Here is a 21981-nt window from a genome sequence, read left to right on the forward strand (position 1 = left end):
GCTACGGAGTGCTTCTCACAGTGCACACAACTGCCTCTCGCTGGTAAGCAGTTGTGCATTATGGGGAATCATACGTCCTTAGAAACAAGGACTGTTCTGGTAACCTTACACCTTATTCCCTTTATTAACAATCAGACAGTTTATGATCATGGGACCAAACTAAGGTCAAGGTATGGGACTCTGCAACTAAAAACAACAAAGTTGCAGTGGGATTGCTCAGCACCTGGCCAGCAGTCTCTGAGGCCTTAAAGAGCCATGTGCGACCACAGTCAGAAACGTGTGGTTTGCCAGACAGTGAGGGAGCTGCGGGTTCATCCACCCATCCTTCTGCTACACCACTGGCCCTCCTGCCATCGCAGGCCTCTGCTGTTCCGCCCCCTGCTGAACTGGATATGCCTTTTGACCCAGGCCCTATTGGCCTTGAAAAGGAGAAGGATGTGTTTCCCTTCCATCCGGGAAGAAGAGGATACATAAGGCCTGAAGGCTGAGTTGCTTGACAACTTAAACCGAGACATATTGTTCCCACGAGTAGCCCTGGAATTCTCTGGTGTTTGTAATCAAGAAAAGGAATGGAAAATGGAGACTGTGAAGTCATGGAAGATATGGGAGCACTTCAATCAGGATTACCAACTCCAACTATGCTCCCCCAGACACGGACATTGATAGTATTGTTTGTTACCTTTTCTAATTGTACATATATATAGGCGTTCTTAAGTTTAGTATGTAAAAGCAATGTTCTGTATATAAAGTTTGATGTTTGTGTGTGCATGTTGGTAGAGCATAGACTCCCCACACAACCAGCAGTGTTTACTTGTCTTTTATAAATATTACTAAATTCAGATTGAGTTGAGACTTCATTTATAACACACTATGCTTGAAGAGAGCAACATTAAAAATCAGATCATGAAGATCTATGATCCATTTCTGTCCTCTAGAAAGCTTTACTTTCAAAAGTAGAAGTCTCCTCCAAGTTTGCACCATTTCAGATCTACTGGAGCTGGAAACTTAAATCAGAATGTTTCTAACAGCACTAAGTGGCTAGAGAGTACACACCAGCAAAAAGCAAAATCTACATTTTAGTGGCTGCATAGGATATTTGTGTTGTAATCTTCTTCACATCCCTGTTCGAGCACCATTTGTTGTGTAACGACCACACAGACACCAGGGTTCTTTTAGGATCAGTAACTGATACTTCTTTATTGATGATATAACTTCAACTCACTCTTATTGAGGACAGGCTCCCTTCTTATGCCATTTGCTCTACAGCAGTACTTTTCCAGTAATTACTCATTGTGTGGGAATAATTTTTTTATTTTTTTTTGCAGAGTTACATTGTTTATAGGTAAGGAATCTGGTATTGAGATATGTTTGCAGTGATAAGAAAGTTTAGCAGGCGACCTTGTAAAAATGCAGACAACCTGACTCCTTAGAACAATTAAGTGAAAATCACAGTGTCAAGTCAGATAAGTAAAGAAACGTTACCACTTTAAACAGTAAAAAAGTCAAAAGAAATTTGAAATTTAACAGGCCAGCAACTGAAGGCCATGTATTGTCTGTGAAGCACCAGATAGGTTGTGAACCTGGATTACCCAGTCAATGGGGAAACGAGAGGGTCCCAGTCATCGAGAACTAAAGTATATAAACAGTACTGTGTGACTAGTAGGTGTGCTCATGCTTGTGGAACGCCTGCCACTCAATCACAAATAAAATTGCTACTTCACTGAGATCCTTGCCTAAGCCTAAGTTATTGGCTACAGAGTGTTTCTCAAATAACTTTGCCGGCCAACCACAAACGCCCAGCAACTTCCATGTTTTAACGACTGGAGAACAAGCAACCCGAGACAGCAAGGTGTCTCCTGAATCACCCTTCTTTGTTCCTTCTAAGCACTTTACATTCTTCCTGGCCTCATCGTTAAGAGTCCGATGTTATCGCCAACCGTGGGGCTTGTTGACACCCATGGACACACTCCCACAGATATTAAAAGACAGTTACCTCCATAAGCAAGAGGACTAAAAAGATGGAGAATCAATATTATAAGATATGTCATACCATTTTGCTATTTTATCTTTCACCACTTAAAACTTCCAAGAGATTTTCAGGTATAAACCCCTCTTGTTCTTAGCAATTCTGTTAAGGAGACATAATCAGTATAAATAAATTAACAATACATCAAATGTACAGCTTACAAACCATAAACAAAAAATGTGACACTCTGTTACTTGAAATCAGAAACTAACTGCATGCCTACATTTTTAAATGCCTCATGAACGAAATCCTTGCTTAAGAAATGCTTTTCAACTCCTTATTTGAAATCATTAGTTTCTTTATTAAAAAAAAAAAAAAAAAAAGCTGAATCACACACTATACACTTGAAAGGGCTCACATTTTCTGGACTGTTATAAACGAAGTCTCAACTTAATCTGAATTTAGTAATATTTATACTTATAGAACATATAAAAGTTATAAAAGGTAAGTAAACTGCACTGGGTGTGCGGGGAGTCCACACTCCACCAACACGCACACATGAACATCAAACATTCTAAATATACAGAACATTGCTTTACATACTAAACCGGAGTACACCTATACATACGTACAATCAGGAAAGATAACAAACAATCCTTTAAGTGCCATGACTTAACAGTCTCCATTTTCCATTCCTTTTGAACAATATGTCTCAGTTTAAGTTGTCAAGCAACTCAGCCTTCAGGCCTTACATATCCCATTCTTCCCAGATCGAAGAAAAGCATATCCATCTCCTTTTCAAGGCCAATAGGCCTCGATCAAAAGGCACGTCCAGGTCACCAGGGGGTGTAACAGCAAAGGCCTGTGATGGCAGTAGCGGTGGGGGGGCCGATGGCGTACCAGTCGGGTCAGTAAAGGAGCCCACAGCTCCCTCACTGTCTGGCAAACTACACGTTTCTGACTGTGGTCGCACATGGCTCTTTAAGGCCTCAGAGATTGCTTGCCAGGTGCCAAGCAATCCCACTGCAACCTTGTCATTTTTAGTTGCAGAGTCCCATACCTTGACCTCAATTTGCTCCCATTTTTCAGGATCATAAGCTGTCCGATTGTTAAGAAGGAGAATAAGCTATAAGGTTACCAGGACAGTCTTTGTTTCTAAGGACGTATGATTCCCCATAATGCACAACTGCTTACCAGTGAGAGGCAGTTGTGTGCACAGGTCCACTTCTCTCAGCTCGAGCTTCTTCCCAGCTCCAGTGCGCCCATTCCTAGCAACTTTATCTATGAACTTCTCTGAGCAGTTTTATGAGTTTGGCCGAACCTATCTTCATGACGCAATCAACGTACCTGTTCCCATCCTGGTCTCCATTCTGCTAGCCTGTTTCTATTTTTTTTTCCTGCTTCTTTATTGAGGACATAACTTCATCACATCGTGTTGCCTGTTTTTATTTATTTATTTATTTATTATTATTATTATTTTGAGGACAGGCTCCCCTCTTATACCCTTCTCTCCACAGCAATCCTTTTCAAAAACAACTTCTCATTGGTCAAACAACTTTGCCTGGCAACAGCCTTACCATCTCCTGCCTTACCATCTGGAGAACAAGAAACCCCAGACTGCATGGAGTCTCCTGAATCACCCTTCTTTGTTCCCTCTAAACTCTTTTACATTCCTGATAGCCTCATCGTTAAAGAGTCTGATGTTATCACCAACCATGGGGCTTGTTGACCCCCATGGCCACACTCCCACATCTCCCCCTTCTTTCTTAATATCAACCATCTTCTTGACATGAATTATTATTCCATTTATAACAATCCCTCCTCTTCGTTCAAATGTCATTAATTCATGTCTTGGCTTGTAATTTGGCCAAGGCCAACTGAACCATAGGAGAGACTGTCTTCCTGAGGACTTTCCATTGGGATTGTGGTAAACTGATCATTAGTAGTCCTCCACAGACAAAACAATTTGTTACATTTTATGTCTTCACAATATTCTCTGCCAGATTTATAAACAAGTTTTTAGCATGTTTGGAATCCCATATTTAGCTCCTGTTTCAGTTTCATGGTAGTATTACACCCAACTCATTGTTCCACAGGGTGTATAATAATTGTTACTAGCAGCATCACATACATCAAATTCGATTGATAAGGGCTTACGAAGATTTGTGGTGATGCAACTTTTCCCAATTAACCTTCCTCCTTTGGTATTAGTTCTTACCTCTATCTACCATTGATAGGGGACCTCTTTGGGCTCATAACAGGTTCTTATTGCTTTTGTTACATCGAGCATACTCTGTTCGGTTTCCATAGCATGGGTTTAACAAGCATAGTTACTAGTGTTTGTTCCTGAATTCTTCCTCTCTGGGTGTTAACAATACATTCACTACAATTCTGATAATGCCCCTGGACCAATAGCATGTAATTAGGAGAGGTCCAGTAAAGGCCATGTTACCCGGCAGTTATTACCCTAAGGGGTTGTAGCCCTTGGTAAACCTTCTTGAGCCACAGTACTAGTCCCTTCTCCAGTCTTGCCCTCTCCCTGATGCTTCTCAGGAAATGGTCCAGGCTTACACACCCAATGGTTCTCCTATTTGCATTCAACTTTTCCACGAGTTAGTGGGGGCTTGATTCAATGCAGATAACCAATCCTCTAGGTAAATTTTCCCACCTATTATTTTAAATTTTCAGGACCAAGGTAATTCAAGATGTTGTGGGTATTTCTACTGGAGGTGGCACTCCCCCTGTGGGGCTTTGGAATCCCCCAAACCTTCCATCAGGGCCTTTATATGAGTTTCCAATGATTGCTAATATTCTAATCAATATAACTTTTAATATACATACAACTAGCATCCAAAGGGTAGCTATGCCCCAATATACTTCAAGTTCTTTTAAGAACTGGTTTGAGTCCTCTTCTTTTTTCCTCCAATGGGATAGAATATTGCCTAATCCTTATTTGCTGTTGCGGATCCATTACTTCTACTACCAAGGGTTCCATATCTAATTTTCCTGAATCTCCCTCTTGATAACCATACCTGAGGGTCTATTTCTCCCTCATCTTCTTGGGTTAGGGTATATAGCTGAATTTTTAATTCTCCCCTCTGGCTCTTGATTTCCAACCCTGATCTTATTATTAAGTCCCTTCCTAAATGATTGTGCGCAGCCTCAGGCACCAGCAATAGGTCATTAAGACATAGTTTCTTTTCTGATTCTATTTCTATATTTTTCCAATATAGGAACCTTAAAGGGCTCCCCTTTCACTCCTACTACCATGGTATTCCTCCTTCCTTCCTTAACCTCTTTTGGTACTTTTCTAATAGTTGATTTCTCTGCCCTAGTATCTACAAAAAAAATACACTTTTTCCCCTCTGTGGACCTATTAATAATTTTATCAAGGGTTCACTTGATGTTCAGGTCACCAAAAGATAGCCCCTGACACCCCTATTCTTCCTTAAACATTTCTTCATCCTGTTTCTTTTTTCTGCAATTCCTCTGACGATGACCCTTTTTGCCACAATAGTAACAGATAGGGATTCCGTCTTGTTGTCCTTTCCATTAATCCTTTGGTTCTCTTTCACCCTGTTTTTTTCCTGATCTTTTCCTGCTTTCCCGTCCACTTGGTTTTTGACTTTCCTTTATTGCTGCCACAAAAATCTTTGCTTTTGCCTTTTGTTTTCCCCCATCTCTCCTCACATAGACCATTGGCGTTTCCCTCAATAATTCTAATCCTTTGATTCATGTGAATCATCAATTTTCTCCAATTTCTTTTGGATGTCTTCCAAGCATTTTGCTACAAACTAGGTTCTCAACTGTGCCCCTCCTGCAGGAGAATCAGGATCCATCCCCGAGTACATCTGAAGGATTTTCTCAGTCTTTCTAACCATTCAGTTGGAGATGTGTCTCTACACTGATACTCGTTAAAAGCTTTATTTATATTTTGTCCCCTTGGAACTGATTCCTTTATCCCTTGTATCATTATGGTCCTAAGATCCCCCATATTTTCCTCCCCTGAGCAGCCTGATCATTCCAGTTAGGGTTGGTATTTGTCCATTTCACATCCCCCAGAGGACCTCCCTGATTTTGTCTTTCCCACAGTCTCATTCCTGCTTGCCTGATCATTCCCCTTTCTTCCGTAGTAAGGAGATCCCTAATATGGACTGAATTTCTTCCAAGGTATACATGTTACAGAATCACAGAATTGTCTAGGTTGGAAGAGACCTCAAGATCATCGAGTCCAACCTCTGACCTAACACTAACAAGTCCTCCACTAAACCATATCCCGAAGTTCAACATCTAAACGTCTTTTAAAGACCTCCAGGGATGGTGATTCCACTACTTCCCTGGGCAGCCCGTTCCAATGCCTAACTACCCTCTTGCCCAACTTTAGCCTGTTCCCCCTTGTCCTATCACCAGGCACATGGGAGAATAGACCAATCCCCACCTCGCTACAGCCTCCTTTAATGTACCTATAGAGAGCGATAAGGTCACCCTTGAGCCTCCTCTTCTCCAGGAAGAACATACCCAGCTCCCTCACCCGCTCCTCATAAGACTTGTTCTCCAGACCTCTCACCAGCTTGGTCATACTTCTCTGGACTCGCTCAAGCACCTCGATGTCCTTCTTGTAGCGAGGGGCCCAAAACTGAACACAGTACTTGAGGTGCAGCCTCACCAGAGCCGAGTACAGGGGGACGATCACTTCCCTAGCCCTGCTGGCCACACTGCTTCTTATACAAGCCAGGATGCTGTTGGCCTTCTTGGCCACCTGAGCACACTGCTGCCTCATATTCAGCCAACTATCAACCAATACTCCCAGGTCCTTCTCTGCCTGGCAGCTTTCCAACCATTCCTCTCCCAGCCTGTAGCTCTGCTTGGGGTTGTTGTGCCCAAGGTGCAGGACCCAGCACTTGGCCTTGTTGAACTTTATTCAGTTGGCCTCAGCCCATTGGTCCAGCCTATCCAGATCCTCCTGCAGAGCCTTCCTACCCTTGAGCAGATTGACACACGCACCTAACTTGCTGTCATCCAATCCTCCAGCTGGATTTGACTCCATTCACCACAACTCTTTGGGCCCAGCTATCCAGCCAGTTTTTAACCCAACAAAGCGTACACCAGTCCAAGCCACGAGCAGATAGTTTCTTGAGGAGAATGCTGTGGGAAGCAGTGTCAAAAGCCTTACTGAAGTCAAGGTAGACCACATCCACAGCCTTTTCCTCATCCACTAAGCACACCACCTTGTCATGGAAGGAGATCAGGTTCGTCAAGCAGGACCTGCCTTTCATAAACCCATGCTGACTGGGCCTGATCACCTGCTTGCCCTGTAAGCGCCACGTGATGACACTCAAGATAATCTGCTCCATGAGCTTCCCTGGCACTGAGGTCAAATTGACAGGCCTATAGTTCCCCGGGTCTACCCTCCGGCCCTTCTTGTAGATGGGAGTCATGTTTGCTAGTCGCCAGTCGACTGGGACCTTCCCCGATAGCCAGGACTGTTGATAAATGATGGTAAGATGGAAATGATGGAAACGTGTTCTGACCTAAGAACTGGTCTAATCTTTCGGCAATTCCTAAAGGGTCATCTAAAAGGCTTCCCATTTCCTTCTTAAAATTTCTTACATCTGACATGTTCAAAGGAACTGCTACAAACCCTATTCCCCTCTGACTCCCCCCAAGGGGTACCTCCCTCAAAGTGTAAAGACCTCCTAAATCATCAGTCCGACCTCGTGTTTCACTTTCCTCCCTCTCTGTGGCTTTTATTTCTAGTCCTTTGCGCAGAAGGAGAGGGAGAGTGAACAGAGGCCATGGCAATCAACTTTCAACAGGTGGTGGTTCTGGTTGCCATGAATAGGGAGGGGGTATATTATCCAGAGGCTCCCATTCTTCCTTTCCCCTGTCAGTTCTCGTATTTAAAGCGAATACTTGGGTTGGGGGAAATGAGTTTGAGGCTCCTATCCATAGAGCCGCATAATCATTTTCTTCTTGGTTAAAAGGCTCCTTAGAGTTAACGTAGAGGTTCAATGCCTGACATACCCAATCCTCAAAGGATCCAAAAACTAGACAAAAAACATGTGGCCTTAAAGGTTCCTTTGGCCATTTTATCATACAAAACTGAACCATTTTCTCTTCATTTTTTCCTTTCCTTGATTCCCAATCATCCCAATATTTTAACATTATCCCTAATGGGCTTTCTGGTGGAATGTCCAGGCTCTTTGAGCCTCTCAGGTCTGAGAATCTACTTTCCTCCTGACCCATCCTGGAACCTTCAAATAAATTCCGAATCCCTGGAACCCTCAAAGAGGTTCCGAATCCCTGGCTGTGCCTGTGTCTGGAGGTATCTTGCAAGTGGTTAACCCGCCCACGAATTCCTAGACCAATCATTTCGGTCCTTCACCGACCGAGTCCCTCGCGGGAGATCGGAACCGTGGTTAGAAGACCTCCGCACTCGCTTCGGAACTAAGTTCCGTCTCAGTCATAACCTTACACACAGTCACACAACCAAATCCCACCCCGACTGAACGGTATACTCACAAATCCTCTTCGTTCGGGACTTCATGGGCAGAATTACAGGTCACGGAGGGAGAGCTCTTGGTTCTTTACTTGCCTCTTATGTTCGAAATCTTGTTGGACTCTAGCACCGCTATCGGCAAGTGCCACTAGGTGGGGCACATCCCTTTACCAGTCACAGATCCAAAGTCCAAGAAGATCACGTCGGGTTCACCAATTTGTTATAAATGAAGATACAATTCAATCGGAATTTAGTGATATTTATAAAAGGCGAGTAAACAGTGCTGGGTGCATGGGGAGTCTATGCTCTACCAACACGCACACCCAACCGTCGAACTTTCCAAATATAAATAGAACATTGCTTTTACATATTCATAAGAAACCCGAGTACGCCTATACATACGTATAACCTATCCCCGCTTCGTATTATAATTCTCTTTGTGGTGGTCGTTGGGGGTCCTGGGGATGAAGGCTCACGGTTCCCCCCCCCATCACCACTAGCAACCTTTTGTTACTGGATCTTGTCCAGACTGCAGGGGCAGCTTCGACTGCCTCCCTGTTCTTCTGCACACACTCTGCCCTCCACAAGGTTCCCGAAAGCAACAAAATGTGATTGCTTTTCCCATGTTTCGTTAACCCTTGAAACCACACTAATAATATGATTATCGTATAACATTAAACAACAAATTTTAACAGTTCCAACCAGCAAACCCCCCAGCAACTTCCATGCCTTACCATCTGGAGAACAAGAAACCTGAGACTGCATGGAGTGTCCTGAATCACCCTTCTTTGTTCCCTCTAAACTCTTTTACATTCCTGATAGCCTCATCGTTAAAGAGTCTGATGTTATCACCAACCATGGGGCTTGCGGACCCCCATGGCCACACTCCCACATCTCCCCCTTCTTTGTTAATATCGACCATTTTATTGACACGAATTATTACTCCATTGGCCCTCCTGCTGCTACTGCCATCACAAGCCTTTGCTGTTATGCCCCCTGGTGATCTGAATGTGCCTTTTGACCCAGGCCCTATTGGCCTTGAAAAGGAGATGGATGTGTTTCCCTTCGATACATGAAGAATAGGATACATAAGGCCCAAAGGCCGAGTTGCTTGACAACTTAAAGCGAGACATATTGTTCCCACGAGTAGCCCTGGAATTCTCTGGTGTTTGTAATTAAGAAAAGGAATGGAAAATGGAGACTGTGAAGTCATGGAAGATATGGGAGCACTTCAATCAGGATTACCAACTCCAACTATGCTCCCCCAGACATGGACATTGATAGTAATAGACTTAAAAGGATTGTTCTGATTGTATGTATGTATAGGCATACATAGGTATGGGCATACTCGGGTTTAGTATGTAAAAGCAATGTCCTGTATATTTGGAAAGTTTGATGTTTGTGTGTGTGTGTTGGTAGAGCATAGACTCCCCACGCACCCAGCACTATTTACTTGCCTTTTATAAATATTACTAAATTCAGATTGAGTTGAGACTTCATTTATAACACACTAGAAAAACTTCTCTCATATCAAACTTTTTGCCGGTAAGAGACTACAATACATAGTCATCTGCAGAGAGACAACTGGGAGAACTCTAGAAAAACCCAGTTATTGATCTGAAGTCTTCAAAAATCATGGGACCAATAGTTGTCTTTGTGAATTCCAGTCATCTGATTCTGTATAGCTGTATGAACACCAAGTATGTATAAATAAACCCAGTGCCTCCGTACTGATCAACCGTCAATTCTACTGAAAGATTTAGGTAAATTTACACTCTCTCACTAATCTACATCGTCTCCAGGAGGCAACATATTGCAGGAATACAAGTATAGCTTTGATGTAGATTTCAGGGAACTGCTCTTAGCAGGGATTCATCTCCCATTACCAATGAGGCAGTTTGAAAGAATTAGTAAAACCTAGAGTATTTTTGACAACAATTTCAGTGGAATTGTACTCTATGGAATACATACTACCTACCTGGACTTCAGAATTCACAATGGCATCTTCCCTGTTCTATTCCTGAGAAGTGGTTGATCTGCTCAGTAAACGCAGGCAGCTTAGTATTTATAACAGAGTTAGTATCACTGCCGTATCATAGGTAGTGAAACTATAGGAGAGGGATGAAGAAAAATGCCTGTTCTACTGGCAGAGTTATGAACATAATGAGGACCCTGGGTCCCATACTCCATACTGATTGTTAGGCCACATAAAGGAGGGACATGATTGTATGGAATGCTCTGAAAAATTAATGTTCATTGACTCTGTGGAGGAAATACACAGTCACACTAGCTGGAAACATATTTACCCAGTTTATGATCTCCATACCAAGAAATGCTTTTCAAAAAAAATCAACAGGAAACTATCAGAAGTGCAAGTGCATAGCTATGCCATATACCTATCTGCTTATCCAGCTGGACTCTGGCTTGCTAAGAACATTCTTACCTGATGTAAGTTGAATTATTTTCATTTGCAGCAAGTATTACAAAAACAAATTTAATGGAAGTCTTGTTGCAGCATGAACAGATACAGAAATGAGTAAGACTGTATTGTCTAAGACAACACAGAAGACTTGTAAACTACAGTAGATACTTACTATAGTCCCAAGAACAATCCAGTTAAAGTGACACACTTTAAAACTTTTTGTTATTTAGAATATTTACCAACCAAACATTGGTTTAGATGATTTCAAAAGTCCTGCAAACTAAGGAAAACTTTCAATTTATTTGGCCAAGAAAAATAGGATTCTACATTCAATCATAGCATTTCTTATGTATTTGATTACATTAAACATTTGAGTAAATACTCAAGAAAACAGTGGCCTGAAGTCTGATGATTTTATTGAGAACAAGACAATAGAGTAGGGAAAAGGATAGAGATGGTGGATCCCTTGCAATGCAGTTCACACAGCCACAAAGTTGAAATAAGTATGGAATTACATACAAACACAAAGAACTGTACATTCATAACATTAACAATTTTACTTAAGTTTCAACCTGAAAGTAAGCTTCCTATTTCTGCCCCATTCTCTTACAAATGAGTCTCAGCTTCTCCACACCTACATTCTAAGCTCCTGGGCTGTCAGCCTTCCCCAAGCTGTCAGCCTTCCCTAAGATATTTCTTAGATGGTCCTAAACCTGAAAGGCCATTGTTTTTTAGCAAACAGACATATTACAAAGAATTCTGCCCTCAAGCACATAACCTAGGAGCTGTTAATTGTTACCTCTTTTTACCTTCCATAGTTCTGCTAATCCTTCCTGCACACCAAGAATTGGTAAACATGATTATTTCAGGCATACTTTTCATCAGAATCTGTGCAACCCTGGTGAAAGTTACAGTGCACCATAAATAGGTACCATCTACAATTTAAAACCTTCCGTCCAATCCAAGCAAAAAAGAAAGCCATTTTTCAGAGCATTAGACTTGCTATTTTTGTATGTGTGAATTGGATTCACAAACATATATCAAACTCTGCAAAGCATCTGATTTTTGCATCTGTTCTATTTTAGTATTTGATCTATCTTCCCTATATTTTAAAAGTGTTATGGAGTTGCAGGTAAAGGGCATTCTCATTTATTTCTTGTCTGGAATTATTTATGCCAAATAAATCCAGCAAACATAAAGTACCACAGCTGGAATCTTTCTCCCACATCTTTGCATAAACATTCAAGCCACAAGAAAGGATAAACAGCTGTAGAAATGCAGCTCCTCTTAATGAAATGTAATGTTTTACACAATGCTCTTAAGGCTTAAACTTCCTTCACAGCTATAGCTATCAGTAGCAATCAGAATTAAGACATTCTACTTCTGAGTTCTGCTCTGGGTATATATTCTTCACATGTGATAATGAGACAGACATTTTCTCTATCATAAAAAAGAAAAACAAACAGCAAACACTACAGACCAAGTATAACTAACATAACCCTATCAACATTTTACCTATCTTTACTTAATTAAATCCTTTCACAGGCTTCATGAGGAACTGCATGGCTAATCCATGACTTCTCTGTAATAAAATACGTGTATCTAGCACTATGGAAAATGGTAAAGCTGGCTACATCATCCAGCTGCATTAGTCTGAAAACAGCAGCTTTTCAGCTGGAAACACACAGAGTAACCAAAAGTTGGTTATTCAAGTTGTCCAGTCTTTTTCCTTAGTGAATCAACGTGTCAGACACCAATGAAGCTATACATTCCATGAAATAAACAACTTTAGAAAACACATTATCAAGCGAAGAGATTATTTTCACTGCTGACCTGTTACTATTCTATTTCTAAAAACAATCACTACTCACTTCCATAGTTACTGCTACAATACCATGTAGAGACAAAACAATGTTTTGCTCTTAGTAAACTACATTTCTCCATTCCAAAGAATCACTTCACAATATATCACCTCTTTATTTATGAAGTATGTATATGCATATATACATACCCTTATTAGCAACAGTTCTATTAGAACTTTTCTTTTTAATGAACACGTTTCACCTGATAACACTTACTACTACATAAAAATTCTTTCTCTACCTAAGTAACTCTTTAACTAGTTCTACGACCTCTTGTAGCACCACCACATACTTTGCACAAGTTTCAACTACAGCAGCATCAGTGCAGGCATCCACCAGATATTTATGCACTGGTGAGACCTATTACACCTTCTCCCCCCCCCCCCCATTACGTGACTCTATTCTATTTGAGAATCCTGCTTACATTCATTCTGAGTCCTGCTGGACTGCCACCGGTATCAAAGAAATAATAAGGACACAAATATATACAAATATACAGCAATTCCATGTGCAGGCAAGGATACAAGATGGTCTCTAGAACACCCTTCAAACAACAGAGTAAATATGACACTTTTCAAAAGGGATAAAGATACTCAGGCTGACTAAAGCATAACAAAAGAGCCTCAACTGTTTAGATAAAATAGTTTTTCATGGCATATCAAGAAAAGAGTAGGGAATCACAGATCCAAAAAGACTGGAAGACAATACCTGCTTCTGCAATAGCTATACAACTTTCAGATAACATTCTGGGCCTATTATCACTGTAGGATTAAGCAGGTCCAAGTTTGCTGATTTGAAATATTAATTTGTAGATCTAGCTTAATGTACTATCCACAGATTTCTTTAAATACTTATTCTGGTTTTAGCTGGGATGGGATTAATTTTCTTCCTAGTTGAAGGTATGGTGCTGCGCTTTGCATTTGGGATGAGAATAATGCTGATAACACACTAATGTTTTAGTTGTTGCACAGAAGTGCATGCACTGAGTCAAGGACTTTACAGCTTCTTGAACCTCCCTACCAGCAAGGAGGCTGGGGATACACAAGAAGCTGCGATGGAATACATGTACAACCAGAACAGCTGACACAAACTGGCTGAAGGGATATTCCATACATCACATGAAATAATAAACCGGATGGTTGGCAGGGGGACGCTGATCAGAGCCTAGATGGGCATCAGACAGAGGGTGGTAAGAAACTGCATTGTGCATCACTTGTTTTGTGTATTCCTTTACCTTCATTATTATAATTATTTTCCTTTCCTTCTCTGTCCTATTAAACTGCCTTTATCTCATCCCACAAGTTTTACCCTTCCCCCCCCCCCCCATCCTTTTCTCCTTGGAGAGTTAACCTTACTGATGATGAAGGGGGAATATAAGGGTGGACACTTTCCCTTGCTCCTTTACGTTCCCTTTCTCCTTCACCATCCTCTTCCCCTCCAAGCTAGCCACAAGAGCACTTGAGAATTTTGAATATCCTTTTGCTATGTCTCCCGAATGTGTTTTTGGTTTTGTTTACAGTTAAACAACTATTTAAGAATACCACCAGAGGTCTGTCCTAAGGCAGGATAGCTACAAGTGGCAGGGAGTGTTAGGAGGATATGGGCAAGTACCTAGGACAATGGGCACCTTCAGGATTTTGGGACTTCATCCCTGAACAAATGCAGAATCTTGAAAAACTAGTACAATATTTGGAAAAAAATATTCTGTAACCCTGGCAATCCCAGAGGCACAAATCACTGCAATGTGCTGGGGCTTGGCCCATGCCTAACAAGCTACACTCAACACTACTCCAACCCCCATGATGGGCCCTGCAGCTGGACCACTGAACCAACTTGTGCAGGTATCAGTCACCCCTATATGAGAGAATAAGCAATGAATAGGAAATTCAGCTTATTTGGTAAGGAAAGAAACCCTGCTAAGAAGGGGAAGGAGGAAGAAGAGGATGAGGCAGGCTACTCCAAAGCAGGGCCATCACAGGAACAGGAGGATGAAGAGGCAGAACTTGTAAATGCAGCAGTAACCACCCAATCCCTATCCCTGGGTGAGCTGCAAGATACATGAAAAGATTTGAGCTGCCATCCAGGTAAGCACACTGTCAACTGGCAGCTCCAATGCTGGGATAACAAGACCAACAGTATGGAATAAGAGGGCAGGCAAGCTAAGCAGCTAGGATCCCTCTCTATGGAAGGGGTTATTGACAAAGTGATTGGAAAAGGGGCACAAGCCCTCATCCTCTGGAAGTGACTCCTGTCAGGCATGAAGGAAAGGTATCCCTTCTCAAAGAAGATGTTATATGTCACCCAGGCCAGTGGATGACCATAGAGAGAGATATACAGTTCCTAAAGGAATTAGCACTGGAGGTGATTCATGATGACCTAGACAATGACCAGATATCCAAAAATCCAGATGAAGTCAAATGCACGTGACCCACGTGGCAGACAACTATACATGTATGGAGTGCACCAAACATCATCATATACCAACTCATTGGTAGTAATGACCTGGACAGACAGAGAGGAACACATGATGGATTAATTGTCTGGCCAACTCCGAAACAAAGAAAGTATAGAATACCTTGATCCTAGAGGCACGAGTCCATGAGTTGCAAGGAAAAAACAATCACAAAAAGAGGTTTTTTTTTGTAGGAAAATTGCTGCTCCAGTTTCCAGTGGGCAGTATTCCAGACTAATGAATACTATGACCAGGACTAGAGGGGCCCTACCTCCAGCCTGGTGGAGGAAAGGGACAATCAGATTTATTGGACTGTGTGGATTCAGTGGCCTAGTACATCAGACCTATAGGGCTATAAGGCTCTAGTGGACACCGGTGCAGTGTACCCTAATGCTATCTGTATAGCCCCTGGAGTGACAGGGGGATCCCAACAGCTATTGGTATTGGAGGCTGAAGTGAGTCTAACTGGGAATGAATGGAAGAGAACCCATTATGATTGGCCCAGAGGCTCCATGCATCCTTGGCATAGACTATCAGTACTGGGTCTGGCTGGAATGTTAACTTTCCCGGCAGCAGCCCATACAGTGCCATACTCTGTACTTGTAGCTGGAACAGCAGTGTTATCACACCAGTGTTGTGTCTACTGCTGAGCAGAAGTGGCACAGCATTGGGCCTTTCTCTAACCCTCCTAGGGGGTGGGCAAAAAGTGAGGAGAGAAACATCACTAGGGCAGCTGACCTAAACCAATCAAAGGGATATTCCATACCATGTCACGTCACACTCAGCAATAAAAGGTGGAAACAGGAAGAAGAGGGGAGGGGTGGGCTCTCGTTGGGAAAATGTCGGTCCTCCTCTCGAACACCAGCTGCGTGCGTTGAGGCCTTGCTTCAAGGACGTGGTCAATCATCGCTCATTTGTGGGAAGTAGAGAGTAATTTCTTTCCTCTGCACTTCCATATAGCCTTCATTTATTTTGTTTGTTTTCCTCCCTTCTTTTTATTTTTCCCTTTTTCCCTCCCTTTTCCCCTTTCCCTTTTTATTTCCCCTTAGTTAAATTGTTTAGTTCATGGTAGTCTTTATTTAATTATTATTTCCCTTTAATTAAATTATCCTTATCTCAACCCGTGAGTTGTTCTTTGCTTTACTTCTCCCCCTCCTCATCTAAAGGAGGGGGAGTGAGAGAGTGGTTGTGGGGTTTAGCTGCCCAGCACGGTAAAACCACCACACTATCTCAGGAGAGGATATTTCAAGGACGTAAAAGGGTGGGCATAGCTGCCTTGGAGAAAGAGAAAATTAAACAGGAGTCTACCTTGCCTGGTCTCTCAGAGGACCCTTCTGTTGTGGGGTTGCTGGTATGGTGCTGCACTTTGCATTTAGGATGAGAATAATGCTGATAACGCACTAATTTTTTAGTTGTTGCACAGAAGTGCATACATTAAGTCAAGGATTTTTCATCTTCTCATACCTCCCATCCAGCAAGGAGACTGGGGATGTGCAAGAAGATGGGAGAGGGCACAACCAGGACAGCTGACACAAACTGGTCAAAGGGATATCCCATACCATATGATGTCATGTGGAACAATAAATTGGGGTGGTTTGCTGGGGTGAGAGTACAGGGTGGTGCTGCACAGGGTCTGGCTGGGCATCATCAGTCAGCAGGTAATAAGCGATTGCATTGTGCATCACTTGTTTTGTATATTCTTTTACCTTTATTATTTTCCCTTCTTTTTCTGTCCCATTAAACTATCTTTATTTCAACCTCCAAGTACTCCCCTCCTCCCACCCCCAATTGTCTCCCCCATCTCACTGGGAAAGGGGAAGTGAGCAAAGGTAACTGTGGTGCTTAGCTGCCTGCCAGGTTAAACCACAACAACATTAAGCATCATCCCAAGGAGATCAGTGCAATCATTAGTAAGACAGGGAGCTTTGTGTAACATTAAGTAAAAATATCAAGAGAACCAAGCTGACGCTATTGAGAAGGATAACATTTGATCAGAGAAAAATTAAGCTAAGAGACTTTACAGGGCTTGAAAGCGTTCTAAGACTTAAAAGTCAAAAAAAACATCACCTATGATCAAGAAGGGGAAATGTTATAAGAGCTACAAAACCCACGAACAAAGACATTTTAAATTGAGAGATTTAATGAGTTCCATCAATGTAATTTGTCAGGTGACTGAAATCACTTGAATGAAATGTCCAACTTCTTAAGGGTATTTAAACCAGCTGTACTGCAGATTAAAAAAATAATCTTTTTGTTGCAACTTAATGCTATGAAGTTTTGATCTGTGTACTCTCAGTTGCTAGCATTAATCCAGAAAAGGTAAAATTCATATTACGTACTCAAGAAAACCATGAGGCAGGAGACAAAGGAGAATAGAAGAGGGAACCTTAAGACAACTGGCAAAGGGAAGAGCATAGGCTTCTCCACTTCCATTTTAGAGCCCTGACATAGATAAGATACACACTTAGCAGAAGCAAACTGAATTGCTCACCCAGAACAAATAACTACTAACAAAAAAGAAAGATTTCCTATCTGTTGATGTAATTTATCACTGCAACCCAAGAAAAATGACCAGCACAAAAATCACTGTGTTACTTCATCCAGAACCTGAGAAAAAGTCAGAAAAGCTGTCCTGAAACCTAATCAGTCTACACATACTTGACCTGTACTGTGTGTACAAGCCCTGTGTATTTAAATTGGGGTATTTTACCAGTACCATTCTCTCAAAGTACAGCCACTTTCACTACTATGTCAAAGCATTCCAGGATTCTGACTACACAGCAGTGGGAAATTCTTTCAGCACTTCTGCGTATGGACAAGTTATTTCTGTTGGAAGTGTATTTGTTACTCCACAGTTTTTGTAGGTTTGGGTGTGCCTTTAGTGATGAGTCGCTTTTTTTTTTTTTTTTCAAATTGTTTTTACAGATCCTTTCCCCACACATTCCTCCTCTCCCCAGAACTGAAATAATGACCTCCCTGGGTCACAGTCATATACCTGTAAAAAGTCACTCTTTGGTGCTGAAATTAATATTCAGTTTTTAAAACAAAAGGGACTCTGGATCTTAAATTTAAGGAAGAGTAAAAACATAAGTTGCCAGAAGATAAAATGTTTTATTTTGGCTCAGTGTAGATCTCTTTTTTGTTTCAACGCTTCAATATTTAGTCCAGTTAGATAAAAAAAAAAAAATAAAAACAATCCCCTCCCAAAAAATCAAAGCATTAGTCACAGGTCTCTCCAAGAGTGCCCTGGGAAACCAGGATAACATTTAAACATCATATGGTTTATTCTCTAAGGCACTCCTAGATACAACATCAAATGCAACTTATTGTCTCTACATATTCTAAGAATACCTTTTTTTAAAAAAAAAAAAAAAAAAAAAAAAACACAAGCTGACACTGCTGCTTGCCTGCCTCTCTCCTTCCTGAGAGCCTTTCTTTCCATCCCAGTCAATCTCAAGGTACATGTAAAAACAATTTCCGACATACAGCTGATTACAGAAACTAAATGGCATTAATACTCGTGATTAAAAAATAAGACATTATTTTTCACCACAGAAAATCCACAGCTTAAATGAGGCAAGCAGAAACAATTACCTGCTGGATGTATATTTATTTTTTTAATATTTTTATTTTAAATTTATTATAAATAGTATGTGTATTTATTATAAGTTTCCATTTATTTTATAAAAACCTTTTCTTACATTTACGAGGGTCAAGTGCAAACACTGCAGGAGATTCTCACATGAACTTTATCTGTAATTTTATCTTTGCATGGCATTCTGTCTAAGCACTGAACTGTACTATGACTTAATAACAGATGCATGCTTCAGCAGTTATAAATAATGGACTTTTTAAAGGTATATGACTGTGACACAGGAGAGGTACAAAAGCATTCAATACATCACTAAAGGATTTTAATAATGTCTGTTTCTATTCTGAGAATAAATACATGGTATATATTCAATATATTTGGTAAACAGTCACGCTAATTTAAGCCCGAGACTTTGAAAGCATATCTTTCAGTTTTTCCCCCAGGTTTTCACAGCTCTAGCAGAAAAATTCCCCAAATGTTAATGCTTGTTCAGCATGCTAACAGTTGTCAGTTTTCTAAAGGATTCTATTTAATGATACCAGTTGAGAAAATAGTGTGAAGACAAAAAATAAAAATAAAAAATCAGTCAAAATAGACACATATAGTCTCATATCATGTGTTTCATTTCGGGCCAGGCCCTTTCTTTTCTTTCTAAACAGATATAAGCAGTTATACAAGCCTCTGTAAAAATCAGCAAGAATTTCACCCCCTGCCCACCACACACACACCTATCTATGTAGACCCTGCAAAACATTAACAGGTAAGATGCTTGTCAGCAGCATCTACTGCTGCTGTCAATATATATAAAGCTGTCAATGTTTCAGACACACATTTTCCACTTGTGTATTCGACATCTTGCAGAAGATACCCAATTTCACTAATGAAGAATTCAACCAGAATACCAGAGCTTTTACCCAGAATTTAAGACATACTAGTAACCAGTGATGACTTGGTGTTTTTGTTTTTACTGGTTTTCAAACTAGTTAGCCAGGATCGGGGAGAACCAATTAATTCACAATATTTTGTTTCATCCAGTTTTTCACCCCGGAGTACTGCTCTCAGCTTTATACCTGCAGGTGTTATACTGCAATCTGTAAATACTCTCTGATACCAGATTCTAGTTTTCATGGAGGACGTCATATAGGGGCGGTTCTAATTGGCAAAGCCCCTTGGGCATTTCAGGGAAAAAAAAAAAAAAAAAAAAAAGCTTCTCCACCCATCCATCTTCACAAAAGGGGACTGACTGCTTGCTCTGCACAAGAACGCAGCTCTGTAGGGGCTAAGGTTTTATTGTCGTCTCCAAATTATAACCAAAAACAGAATATCGGCTCCAAAGCACAGGTAGACATTAATTTATTTAGTCTGCACGCAAGGTGGATTTTTCTTTGGGAGAAACCTTCACCTAGACCTAGGCTAGCCAGTCGCGCACAACCCATCCACTAATCTGTTACTGCAATGTCCTCAGGAGCTGGAAGGCAACCCCTTTCTCCCCCGCACAGGTTGCGATCGCGCGTCTCTTCGCAGCGGGAGGAACCCACTGCGGCCAGATACTGGGGGCCGCATCCCGACCGGCGGGCCAGGGGAACGAAAGCAGCTTTGCACAGAGCCCCTCTCCCCTCCACATGGGTCGCGTGGGAAAATAAATAAATAAATAAATAAATAAATAAAATGAACGAAATAGAAGAGGGGGAGCGGCTACTGCAGAAAGAAGCAACCGCCGCCTTGCCCGCGGCCCCCCGAGGCTGTTACATAACGACAGCACGGAGCACAGGGCTGCGCACCCCTGCCTTATTGGGAGAGACTCTGATCCCACCACGGCACCGCAGATAAGAGACAGCGCTGGGCAGCTACGCCAACGTTCCCGCCTCCTCCCCTTGGGTCCTCATTAACCGAATGCAAATTAATTAGCCAGCAAGCTGAACAGGGGGTGGGGGGCAAGAAACATCCCTGCTCAAAAGAAGAAGGGGGTGGGGGGGGAGAAAGGGCTCAAGAACCGGACTGTTTCACCCGCAAGAAGCACGTACTTACCACCGGCTCTCCGAGGCAGCAGCAAGTCCTGCCAGCCTAACCTAACTCTCTCCCTGGCTCAGGCGCTACTGGGAGCCAGTCTCAAGCCGGCGCGGCGGCTCAGCCAAACTCCCGCCCTCGCTGTCCAGGCATTGGCGAGCGCTCGGCACCGCCTGCCCGACCCCCTCTGCCGCTCTCTTCCATAGGCCAGGCAGGCTGTCTAGCTGGCAGTCGCTCGAGCCTTCCCCGAAGCGTGAGGTAATCAATCAGCCTAGGGGCAGCCTCTGCCTTTGCTGCCTTAAATGGCTGGTTATTGCCAGCAGGGTTTCTCCTCTCCTCCCTGCTTATTACCCAGTGCTCAGCAGCAGGTGGCCAGGGAGAGGTGGGAGGAGGCCGCGCGAGCGGGAGGAGATAACTTCCTTACCGCTCCCACGGCTAGGAGCTAAGAGAGACGGGGTGGGTGCGTGCGTGCGTTAACCTGCATCGGGTAGTATGAGAGTTGAGGCCAGGTGTAGCAGTTTCTGCCGTTCCTAGTATCCTATGCTCCCTTCAGGAGGGAAATTAAGAAACCAAGGAGCATCAGTTACTTGTGTCCTGCCAGGCTATGTCAGGTTCTGATCCTTCTGATCCTGGCTGCCCATTTTGTCATAAATTGTGCTTGTTGACAAATAATAAACAATTAAAAATAATTAACTAGAAAGGAATGGGCTGGATTGTGCAGTGGAGTAGGTGTTCCACAAAACCCTGCATCTCCCACCTCACTATGTGGTTAGGACCAGGTCTAGGGTTGACACAGTGTGGAGAAATCCACTCAAAAATATTTAAAAAGAGACAGTTCAGGAGTTGGCAGAAGTCTAATGAACTGTCATGCATCCTCACTTCTGAATTTATAACCAGAGTCCAATCAGACCAGAGTCCACCATATCTAAGTGGACCATAACTTGGTAATTGCTGTGCTAAAGTACTGGAAATAAAATAATCCTTCTGCAGAGATGAGGAAGAAAAGAAAAAAGATTGAATTAATGAGCAGTGGTGCCTCAGTCTTTCAAATGGAAGATAGTTATATAGCTGACTTTTTAAAAGTCTATGTATATATTTGCATTAAGACACTGGAATAATAATTTTTAAACTAGTTTATATCATTATTCTGGTATCCTAAGGCATGACCCACCACTTTATAA

The 21981-nt window shown here is 42.1% G+C and overlaps 1 protein-coding gene across 8 annotated transcripts in view; it reads right to left on the reverse strand.

The window, feature by feature from the left end:
• TPPP (tubulin polymerization promoting protein) overlaps nucleotides 1-20907 on the reverse strand; it is an 85314-nt gene extending 64407 nt beyond the window's left edge. For all 8 annotated transcript variants that reach the window (XM_082755228.1, XM_082755227.1, XM_082755226.1 and 5 more), the window contains exon 1: nucleotides 20822-20907. The gene's annotated coding sequence lies outside the window, so the exon portion shown is untranslated. The remainder of the gene's footprint in view (nucleotides 1-20821) is intronic.
• Between the last annotated feature and the right edge of the window lie 1074 nt (nucleotides 20908-21981).

This window comes from Aythya marila (assembly GCF_965140915.1).
Source record: "Aythya marila genome assembly, chromosome: 2".
Taxonomy (NCBI): Eukaryota; Metazoa; Chordata; class Aves; order Anseriformes; family Anatidae; genus Aythya; species Aythya marila.